Source organism: Pleurodeles waltl, chromosome 2_2 (assembly GCF_031143425.1).
Source record: "Pleurodeles waltl isolate 20211129_DDA chromosome 2_2, aPleWal1.hap1.20221129, whole genome shotgun sequence".
NCBI classification, from domain to species: Eukaryota; Metazoa; Chordata; class Amphibia; order Caudata; family Salamandridae; genus Pleurodeles; species Pleurodeles waltl.
The window spans coordinates 642,712,192-642,724,090 of NC_090439.1; positions in this window are offsets into that span (position 1 = coordinate 642,712,192).

The following is an 11,899-nucleotide window of genomic DNA, read 5'->3' on the forward strand; positions in this document are numbered from 1 at the left end:
ATTGTGATGGGACATCCTTTAACTGTTGTGGTCCCTCACTCCATAGAAGGTTTGTTTACCCGAACCAAGACCCAACATCTAACCAATGCTGGGTTGACCCACTACGAAACTGTAATTCTAGGTTCGCCCAATGTAACTCTGAAAAGTTGTACAGTGCTTAACCCAGCAATTTTGCTTCCAAAAGAAAATATTGATGTTGCCAAATTAAAGGAAGTTAGACATGATTGTCAGGAAGTAACTGATTTGTGCGCAAAACCTAGACCTGACATTAAATATACTTGATTTGAGGAAAATTACCAAATTATTTTTGTCGATGGTTCTTCTCTATGGGATAACACGGTAACATTAAGAGCAGCATATGCTGTGTGCACAATTTCTGGTTTACTCGAGGTGTCCTGACTTCGGGGAGTGTATTCTGCACAAGTAGCTGAGTTGGTAGCCCTTACAAGAGCATGCCATCTCTCTGCAAAGCTTAAAGTCACCATTCATGCTAACAGCCAGTACGGATTTGGAATAGTCCACGATTTTGGTCAGCTATGATCACAGAGAGGTTTCCTGACCTCTTCTGGTTCACCAGTTAGAAATGGTAAAATAATTCATGATTTGTTACAAGCTTTACAAATGCCTGAAAAGATTGCTGCAGTGCACACCTGAAATCACAAGATGTTGTGTCAATGGGAAATGGATATGTGGATCAGTCACAAGATTTTGTGCATTGAATTGTATATTGTTCAAAGACAAATGGAAGTTGTTACCTGAGGAAGAAATATGTCCCAGTTATGCACTAAATGTGACTGACACTTAGGAAGAATTAAAAGCGCTCCAGGATAATGTTGACAAGGAGGAAAAGAAAACTTGTCTAAAATTTAAATGTATTCAGTGTGAGGACAATGTTTGGATGTCGGGAGAGGGACAAGTGATTTGACCAAACAATTTGTTGACCCCAATGGCTAGATATTATCATGGTCAAGCACATATTGAGAGGGATGCCATGATTCGCAGATTTAAGCAATTTTGGTTTAATCCAAAGTTTAGACAAGTTGCTGAAGCAGTTTGCCATCGTTGCATTATCTGCCAACAGATGAGCATGGGAAAAGGGACTATGGTCAATAAGAACCACATTGGAAGAGTGGGAGGTCGATTTAGCCGAATGCAGATGGATTTTTATTGAGATGCCTGTGTGTGGAAGATTGAGATATGTGCTGGTGATTGTTTGTATCTTTAGTCACTGTATTGAAACTTACCCACATGAAGAAATGACAGCCTTATAGTAGCCAAATTGTTGCTTAGGGACGTAATACCTTGTTTTGGGTTTCCGGTCTCTTTAGAATCAGATAGAGGAAGTCACTTCAATAATGATGTAATTAAATTGCTGTGTTCAGCTTTAAACACTGAGAAGAAGTTGAATTGTAGCTACCACCCTGAAGCCTCAAGACTTAGACATGTTAACAAATTGCAAATAACATAGTTGATATTGTTCACCTGTTGAATCTAGATGTTTGTCATTTCTATTGCACAGCTATTCTCGCTGTTAATTTGTACTGTGATTCTTGAATGTTTATTTTGCAAATGCTTTGGTTAAATTGAGATTCTTTTGAAGATTTGGTCAGCCGGTGTTATTCATGTATGTTTCTCATTTGGTTTTGAGACTAACTTACGTGATCTTAGCATTTTTAATATAAAATAAACTTTCTAACCTTCACTAAAAGGTGTGATTATTCATGGCAAAATGGGTCATGGTGTGTAAAAATTGTTGACTCCAGATGAAAAGTTTGCTTATTGATTATGTTGAAAGGATTGTCATTAAAGGGTGAAGCTCATAGTGGAATCACTCCAAGCATAGTCAAAAGGTCCATCAAACCTCTAATGCGTCCCCTTATAAATTAAACTATAAAAGACCAAATAAGGTCAGGCACGCTCACACTTCAGGGATGGTTGATATAAGCAAGTCTTTCCAAACTTAGCTGACCTCACAAAAACTACACACATTTGGACAAAAGTAGGAAACTTTCACATTTGTCCTTCACAGAAGGAGTTCAAGTCTGCCAAAGTTGTCTTCAATTATGTTTCTTGAAGCAACAGACAAGAATATGTCTTTATTCATAAAACTGTATGCAATATACATTATTTTTTAAGGGATAATGAGTGAGTTTTATCAAATTGCTGTAACTTGAGACACAACTACGTAAGAAAACATGACAAATAAACAATGCATCAAAAGCCCCACAAATTTGAATTGATGAACAAACTGTTGTACAAAGCTAGGTGGCAATGTGATGTGTGCTTCATCAGGGAGGCTATCAAGCCCTCAGGGATCACAGATTAACCTAGGATGTGCCTCTGAAGTAGGCAATGAGGATGATGCTAATTGAGAAAACACGTTATGTCTACAGGACCTCTTAGATCAGGGGCCTCTAACCCAGCGCTTAATTTGTAAAGAAATTAGTGCCAGGGCCCTTGTCAGGAGGCACTTCCAACTGCACAGCTCATTGTCACTGTCAGCACTGCCAATTACTGTAACAACAAAACTACTATTTATCACACTCCTACAAGTGTGACAATTCTGACTGTTCTAGGCCACCACAGCTAAAAGGATTTGCTTTAACAGCAGGTATTAGTAATTTTTTATGTATATTGATTTAATAAACAACTGTTGTTGTGCTCATCTACAAAAAAAATAAAAGGCAAACAGTGCTACTATGTGGCAGACTGTCAAAACTGCCAGTGCCGGCAATTAAGTGCTGGTGTTGAGCACCCAAAACCACAGGGTCAAAATTAAGCACTGCTCCACTTTCTGTAATAAGAGCTACTTATGTTCAATGAATATCATTAATGTTGTATTAGAGACAAGGTTACACTGATAGCCACCTGATGTAAGATTACTAACAGTAATCAGCTTAGTTAACCAGGGACAGTTTCCAGCAGTATTGTTAAAAAAAGACTTTGGCAATGAGAAATACCCATACATTCATAATGCATCACAGTCATTCCTTCAGTTCCTGCATCAAAAGATTTAGCACTTAAATATCAGCTTCAAATATATTTTGGAAATTCAACTATTTTTCTACAAACATCAGCTCATGAGTTCTGATGAAACACACCTTTTTGTCTTGAATATTCATACTCTCTTTTCAATTTTTGGTATAGGAACATTATGCTTCTAATTTAGAAGACTGACTGCACATAGGAGAGCTACTTCCAGGTAGCTAAAGAGCAACCAGTAGGTCACAAATTAATCATTGCAGAAACCTGTCTTAGACAAATTTGAGTAATTCTGCAGGCTTGAAGGGTAAGCTGTCAAAAACTTTACAGCAAAATATTGACATTTAGGCCTCATAATGGTTTGAAGAATAAGTTCAGTTTATATGGCGTGTCCCTCAAGAGAGTCCAAGATTTACTCACTTTTGTTTTGTATAGAGGTCACAGGGACACCAAAATGTGATGGAGACTTCTAGCTGCAGATTCCTTACTTTAGAATCTCCCCGAGGCGCCAGATTGGATCTGGAAAATCTTGAGCAATACCTCTGAGCACTGATAGGTGATGTTGAATGACTCTGCGTTGTCATAATCTGCGCCAGAGGTGATGTGCGCAGTGCCTATATAGGCGCCACCCCAGGATGCTGACATCAGTTCCTTGCCTTCTGCACCAATTTGTTTTACTTTTTGTTGACTCTTGAGCACTTTCTTCCTATTTGATGTCCCCTAAGGAACCAGTGGGTTTTAAACTGAGGGGGTTCTGTGTCAGACACATATCTGTGACAGACCCCCATCTGGTCTGTTTGCGGTGCCTGGAGCTGGACTACGACCCCAGGGACTATCCTGGACACCTCACCAGACACTGGCATGATGTCTCCTCCTAGTGTGGCCATGGAGGCTGGAGCATCCTTTGCTACGCTGGTGAAGAGGGCGACTGAGGTCCTGGACCTTCAGCTACTCTCTGTGGAAGTCAGGACCAATCTCTTGACAAAAGTGCTTCAGCCAGGGGTAACCCACACAGAACACCTATTACCCTTTAATTAAGTCCTTTCATGTTTTGTTTGGAACCTGGGCCAACCCTCCGTGCATAGGATGATTGTATGTTGATATAGTCCCACTCCTGGAGGCCCAGCTTTCTTCACCTAGCACCCCACCTCGGAGAATCCGGTAGTCCAACAACCATAGTGAATCCTGGGACGTTCCCTAGACAGCGAATCAAAGAGGCTGGATACCTTCAGTAAGAGGATTTTCTCTTCTGCCAGCCTTCCACTGCAGTCGGTGAACACTGCATGCCTCATGGGTTGATATAGCCACACTGTGTGGGTATGCACTCAGAGAAGGCCCGAGCCATCCTGAACGAGGCTATCACAGATGGCAAGGATGCAGCAAAGTTTGCCATCAGATGCAAGCTGGACATAACAGACTTGCTGGACAGGGCTATTGCTTCATCGGTGGCATGCCACCCCTGGCTGAGATCAGCTAGCTTTTCACTGGATGTCCAAGCATCCTTTATGGACATACCCTGCAATGGTACACTCCTGTTGAGCGACAGAGCTGATTCAGCGCTTGAGCACTTCAGGGAGAGTAGGTGACAACCTGATCATTGGGGCTCCCCATGGCCCAACGTCAGCCACACTCTCCCTTTTGCTCCTTCATTGTCTATGGTAGGGGCTACCAACCACAAAGTCAGAGTGCAAATTTACGACAAAAGTGTAAGTTACATGTTTCCCCCTCCAGAGTAATGCAGTTATTATTGTTTGGGTGGGTTACGTCCCTGACTAAGTCCCTCCCCATATGACGCCTCTTACTCCTCATACCTTTTAGTAGTAAGTCTGCCCATTTTCCCACCCTCTCCCATGTTCCCTCCTACATTCACTACTAAAATCTATGCTTACTTATGCAGAGACTGCAATCAGAGTGAAGAACTCACCACATGAAAGTATAGACAAAACTTACATTATGTTTTATATTTTGTAGTATGTTTCGTAATACTACAAAACGTACTGCAAAATGCAGTTTGAGAATCAGGCAGAGTGTCCAATTTAAATCTTCTAAAAATACAGCTCTCCATTTCTGAGATCTTGTCACATAATTATTGGCAAATGTTTACTTGTACTTCAGTGTAATCCTTACAAAAGATTCTGAGATCCTTTCAAGATGATATCTCGTATTCATTCAAAATGGACTTGAATTGTTGTTTCAAGGTGTAATGGTCAAATAAGCAGAAAGTAAACTTAGGGCCAGATTCATGAAAAAGTTGCGCAGCACTGCAATTCATCTTCCTGCACTACAATGTGTCACTTGGAAACAGCAGAAATGTGCCTTGGTTGCGTGCAGGCACTAAAACAGTCCTGGGAGGCTTTTTGCTCTATGTGTGCTACAATTTATTCAACAGATTAACAATATTGTAATTATCATTCAGTTTTTTAGGAGTCAAGAATGAGATTGTTGGTATAGTTTTAAATATTTTTCTAGTGAAATTCTTCACTAGCATATCATAAGATTTTCAATACAAATACAGAACAAAGCATGAATCACATTCCGTAAAATTATCCCTAGTCTAAGCCAAAGTGCAAAGAAGTATTGCCAGAACCCATAAGGTGTTCAAGGGTCACGAAGTGAAAGCATAAAACCTGTAATAGAACTTCCCATAAAGAGAGGTTCAAGAACTCAGAGTAGAATACAGGATAGAGTCTCAGAAAAGCATAAATGTAAGAATAAAATCAAAAGTATTTCCCAGAATGTATATGAGAAACATCATCAAAGAGTCCTAGAATGTATCTGATTCTAAGTACTCTCAAGAAAGTATGCGAAAGGGACTCTCATATGGCCTAGGAAAAGCCTTCTCTAGTCTAGGAACACGCATTTATACATTTTCAGGATGCAACATTCTGCACATCTCGTGAAGATAGCACCTGGTCTCAATCAATAAGAGGATGACATCTCATAATATATCTGATAATAAGACAGCTTCTGCTAATTTAGCAAGTTTTAAAAAGAAAGCCCTAAACACAAGATACACGTAAATGTAGCTCCTAAAACAATTATCAATTTGGTTTCATGCTTTCAGCACTTCTACAGTGCAAAACAAGTCAAGGTTAGTACAACTAATAACTCTATGAGATCACTCCAGTTCTCATATGCTTCTGGTGACAGGCTCTTTTCATAAAGAAACAACTTTATAAGAGTAAGCTAACATTTCAATACATTATTCATTTTGATGCAGGTCAAATGGGAAAGCAAGCTAAATCCCCACACAATCACCATCCATACTGTTCAAGAATGCATTTCCATTATGAAAAGATATACAGTTATGACCATGACACAGGTCAGAACAAAACAAAGAAGTTTGGAAAGAAAGAGAAAAATAAATACACATCTTCATACAAAAAACCTCTGTGTGCAAAGCCACATTTTAAACACCATTAGTTGAGGCCTACCTGACACATCATACTGATTAATTATGATAATTTTGAATTAGTAAAACGTTTTCACAACCTCCCTGTATGATGGTTTAAAACTATTATACATTTTCATTCACCGATGAATTCAATGTCCGTTCTCATTCTCAGTTTAGTCTTTTTTCTTTCTTTTCAAGATTTCCCTTTCTTTTAGCCCAGTATATTCCTTAATAATGCAGTCACTTAATTCTAAATCTTCTTCATTCTTTTACTCATGCACCTTTATAGCTTAATAGACTGCTAATGTAGACAGGAAACAAACTATTACTGTCAATACATGTACTAATTTATTTGAACACTCTACAACCTTCTTAGTCTCACCAGGGATGTAATTACAACAATTCTCTATTTAAAGCATCTTGCAGACTCCGTCCTTCTCTGCAAGTAAAATGTCTAAAGCATTGAACTAATCGCTACTAGATCCGAGTTTCTAACTAGTAAAGTACCAGATGTACTGGTTGCCAGCTATTCCACTGCTGTTGAAAGCATTCTAATCTTTTTCATCATTTAGCATTACCCCTACTGTTGGTATGATAGCACCAAATATGTCTCCCACTAATTGTGTTCCTTCATTCAGACTGTGTGAGTATCATTGTGCAGACATTAGTTTCAGTGTGTCTAAGCTCTGAATATGGTACATTTTTGGAAAAAGCAAACCCAAATGGCAGATTACCTCCCAGTTAGCTGGTAGCCTGAAAATAGCATTCTCTCCACCGATAAAATAAACTCCAGATATAGTAGGATCATCTTCCTGCAATTGGTAATTCAAAAGCATGTTCACAGTTACTATTCCCTACAGGCCATTTTCTGCCTTGAATTTATCTTTTAAATACACACACACACCTTTGTGTTTCTTTTCTAACTTTAATCTAGGAATAGGCAATTTATTTCTATACTCATCATTTTATCTCCATACACTGTTCAAAACTTTTTCATTTTTGTTAGCAGTACATGCAAAATGTGTTCTCTGCTCCTCTAGCATCAAGATACAAACAAGCAAGTAAGGTTATTTTCATAATCCTTAGCAGTGTCTATAGCAAGAAAAGTTCTGAAATATTTCCAAACTGTCTCTATTTCTTTTGTCCTTGTGTGTAAATTCATGCTTTTCATTAATGGTACCTTTGAAAGAATCATGTGAAATTCGGAATAATAAAATTCAAAGTGTGGCTGCCTATATACTAAAGTAAGCAACATACTGCATGATGTGACTTTAGAGAGAGGAATGTGATGGTATGCCACCTCCTCATCAGACGACAAACGTAAGAGCGCACAGGTCATTCACATCAGTAGCTCGTGTATATTCTTGAACTAACTTAGAATAAATTGTAGTTGAATAGTCTTCTTTCACATAATCTGCAAATGAGGCTTTTTACTCATCCTCATCTACCTCAGATTTTGATGTCATGTTAGTGAATGTAGATATAGATTTCCCGGTCTCTGGTGTAAAGTGTATCTGTAACAATATTGCTACAGCCAATAACACTATTAGTAAAAATATAACACCTGGAAAAATCTGGCATTTGTTTCTAGTTAAAATACACATTTAATTAGAGTCCGGTTTTACAAAAGTGATGAGTGTAACAGCAAAGTCAATGTCTCTAAGGTTTTTCTTTAGAATTTGATTAAAGATTGAAGGACTCCTAGTATACACTTGTGGGACTTGACACCATGCTAAAACTTTCTCTCAAAATACAAATAATAATATGAATTAGCTATCCTGGTGTAATTGAATCGAGACAAAAGCCTGATAAAAATTCACGTCTGTGAACCATGCTGCTCTGCATGGAATTTAATAAAGAATGGTGGCGGGATCCAATGTTATGTTACACAATTTATAGAGCGCATGGCTACCCTCGGGTTTCCCAGCGCTACTAAACCCTAACCACAGAGGGGAAGAGAGTGATACGCAACAAGAAAGGAATAAAAACAACTGGTCCTAGAATATCCAAGTTTTCAAGGCCTTTCAAAATTCCAGTTCTTGCTCCATCAGCCGAAGATTAAGAGGCAGCGAGTTCCACAATTTGGCCCCTAAAAACATCAGAGAGGACCCACCCCATCTTGCTTTCTTTATTTTCGGTACAGTTACTAAAGCAAGAGTAGTGGATCTCAAATCTCTATTCGGCCTATAAAAAGTGGCCAAGTTCCTAAGGAGCATAGGTCCTCTATCATGCAAAGACCTGTGGATATGACATAGAGCCTTAAATTTGATCCGCTGTACAACAGGCAACCAGTGCAAGGAGGCCAATCCAGCTTTCACAGAAGAACTTCTTGGGATGTTCAGTAGTAAACGAGCCGCAGCATTTTGAACTCTTTGTAATTTCTTTTTAACATATACTGGGCAACCTGGAAAGAGGCCATTCCCGTAGTCTAGCCTTGAAAGAATAACAGCTTGCACAATGAGTCTTCTAGCCAGTGCTGGAAGAATAACAAAAATCTTCCTAAGAAGTCTCAGTAAGGCAAAGCAAGTAGTAGATATGTTCGTAGCCTGCAGGTCTAGGGTCAGAAGGGGATCCAGACTGATCCCCAGGCTCTTCACATGTTTTTTTGGGAGGAGGGAACTCACTAAGTGCCGAAGGACATGTGCGAGAAATGCCAGGCTTTGGTTCAGGGCCCAGTATCATGGCTTCCGTCTTCTCCTCATTTAGTTGCAATTTACTCTGAGTCATCCAGCTTGAGACCTCTTGCATACATGTAAGGAAAGCGGCTCCTTCTGAGGTCTCATTAGCAGAAAAGGAAACCACCAGTTGAGTGTCATCAGCATAGGACACTAATGCTAACCCAAATGATTCCACCAAAGAGGCCAAGGGAGCCATATAAATGTTAAACAGTGTCGGACTAAGGGCAGAGCCCTGAGGTACACCACACCTGCACTGTAGTTTGTTTGATAGGAACGATCGATCTAGGACCTGAAAGGACCTGTCCTGTAGGAAGGAAGTAAACCAGGCAAGTGCCTGTTCCTTAATTCCGAGGTCCCTCATTCTCTGGATCAATACCTGGTGGTCTACTGTGTCAAAAGCTGCGCTCAAGTCCAGCATAATAATCACTGTGGTGAGACCCTGGTTAACCCGCTTTCTAGCCTCTTCCGTAACTGCAATTAATGCAGTTTCCGTGCTGTGACCAGTTCTAAAACCCATCTGAGTGGGATGGAGCAACCTATTCTCTTCTAAAAAGGTAGAAAGTTGCCAATAGATGTATTTATCCAAAATTTTAGCAGGGGAGGGCAAAATAGAGATGGGTCTAAAATTCTTCAACACTGTCGGGTCAACAGAAGGTTTTTTTAATAGCGGTTTCACTATAGCATGCTTCCAAGAGCTATGTACTACTCCTTTAGAAAGAGAATCATTAAGTAAATTAAGGACAACATAGGTTTATAATATCATTCACCTTTCATAGATCTTGGACCATCCTAAACTTCCCATTAGACTGTTCTAATCCCAAAATCAGTGAGCTGCATGGACTCCTGATTATCTCTCTAAATATTCATTTTTGTAACATATCCTCAATTATTTGTATTATTCCTGCTACTATTTCTGAATTCATGTGATATGGTTGTGTTCTTGGGAAGTGTAATTAACTGTAATTCGGACTGGTTCTACACTTTTAATTAGTCCAGTATCCTTTCCTGTGAAATCCCATACTTCTGGGTTTACAGACTCTTTTAAATCTGGGGATAATTATTCTACTCTTTTCATTTAGCCCTGCTAAATCTTGTCAAGCTAGTTTGAACGCAACATCCTCCTCATGAATCTGAAAGTTGACTCTATTTGGAGGACAATAAATTGTGCAGTGTAAGTTGCTCAACAGATCAAGTCTTAAAAGGTTTACGGGACTTGAGTCACGAGCAACAAACCGATGATTCGCCTCATAGGAGTCTATTTTTTCAGGGACTTCTTTTGAAACTGGATTGGTAATCTGCTAATTTGTAACACCTACAGCTTGGATCTTCTTTCCCAAGAGGGGTAGATCTGGAATTGACACTGTTCCAAAAATGGAATAGGTAGCTCCTTTGTCAATAAGGAATGACACTTGCTGGCCATTTACATCACCTTCTACAAAAGGTCCACTCTGTCCTACCTCTAAGACTGCATCAAGCAAACAACCCACCTCCCCTCTCAGGCTCCGCCACTGTGATGTCTCTGAATCCAAGCTCTCGATATCAGGCATAGGAAACTGTTGAATCAAGTTCTGATTTTGAACTTGCAGTGCTTTTTTATTTCCCCAGGGCATCTGATTCTGATTTAATTTAAGATTACCCATGTTCTGTTGTATCGTAGGAGCTTGTGGGACCAGCATCATTTGGACTTGGTTTTGCACTTGCATCTGCTGCACATAGCATTTAGTTTCCTCCATGCATTTGATTATTGTTTATTCTGTTTGGATTGAGCCTACACACCTGCATCCATTGGCCCACCTGTTACAAAGATGACAAGGAGTCAATTTCTTCGATGTTGCAACATCAACACCAGTACTCAATCAAAACTCCCTGACCTCTGCCCTGTGATGTAACCACATTTCCTTGAACACCTTGCATATTGTTTTGAAAACCAACATCTTGCACTGCACCACAATTGTTTCTGCAAACAAATGATTCTGAAAACCTCTCTGTCCCTGCTTTGTTTGAACAAGGCATAAACTTCTCTTTAAGCTTTCTCTGCTTCATTTCCTGTTCATCACTACAATACTTAGCATACTTCAGAGTCTCACTCAATGACTTTGTTTGTCAACAAATCACATTCTGCCGCATGTGCTAATTTCGGGTCTCAACCCAAGCACAAACTGTGCAATAAAAAATCCCATCTCATTCTGCTCAAGATGCATTTGAACTGAACGCTGCAGAAATGCTTTCAACAATCTATTGTATTATTCATGCACAGATTCCTTCACCTCTTGCTGAATGCCGTTTAGCCTAACATAATCCAAATCCTTTGGATGAACTTTGACTTTCAGGAAAGTAATCACCCCATTCTATTTCTCCATCACAGTTGATAGTGCATCAGTATGTGACTCTTTTGGTGGTTCTGTATCTGCCCAATGAACAGCATTTTTACACTCAGACCACAAATAATTTGGGACCACAATATCAAATAATGCTTTCAAATCAATCCACAATACCTTTGATATCCTAACAAACCTTTCAACTTGTGTGTACCGCAGCATGGGATTTTCTGGCAACTTAGGAAAATTGTTTGTAATTGATGTATGGTCGCCCCTGCTCCAAGGTACATGAACATCTGGCATTTCTCTAGCTTGTTCATCATCTGAGCTCTCTGAGAGTTACTTTTCCTCTAATTCAGTCACCTCTTCTGATTTCTTTTTCTTTTCATAATTCTTTGCCCATTTACTTTTTAATTTTTCAAAATCACCCTATCTGCATTTGCATTTCACCAACTCAAAAATGTGTAAGCACATTCCTGAGGAACGCATAATTGCAATTGATTCATCATCTACCTGTGTCCTAAAAC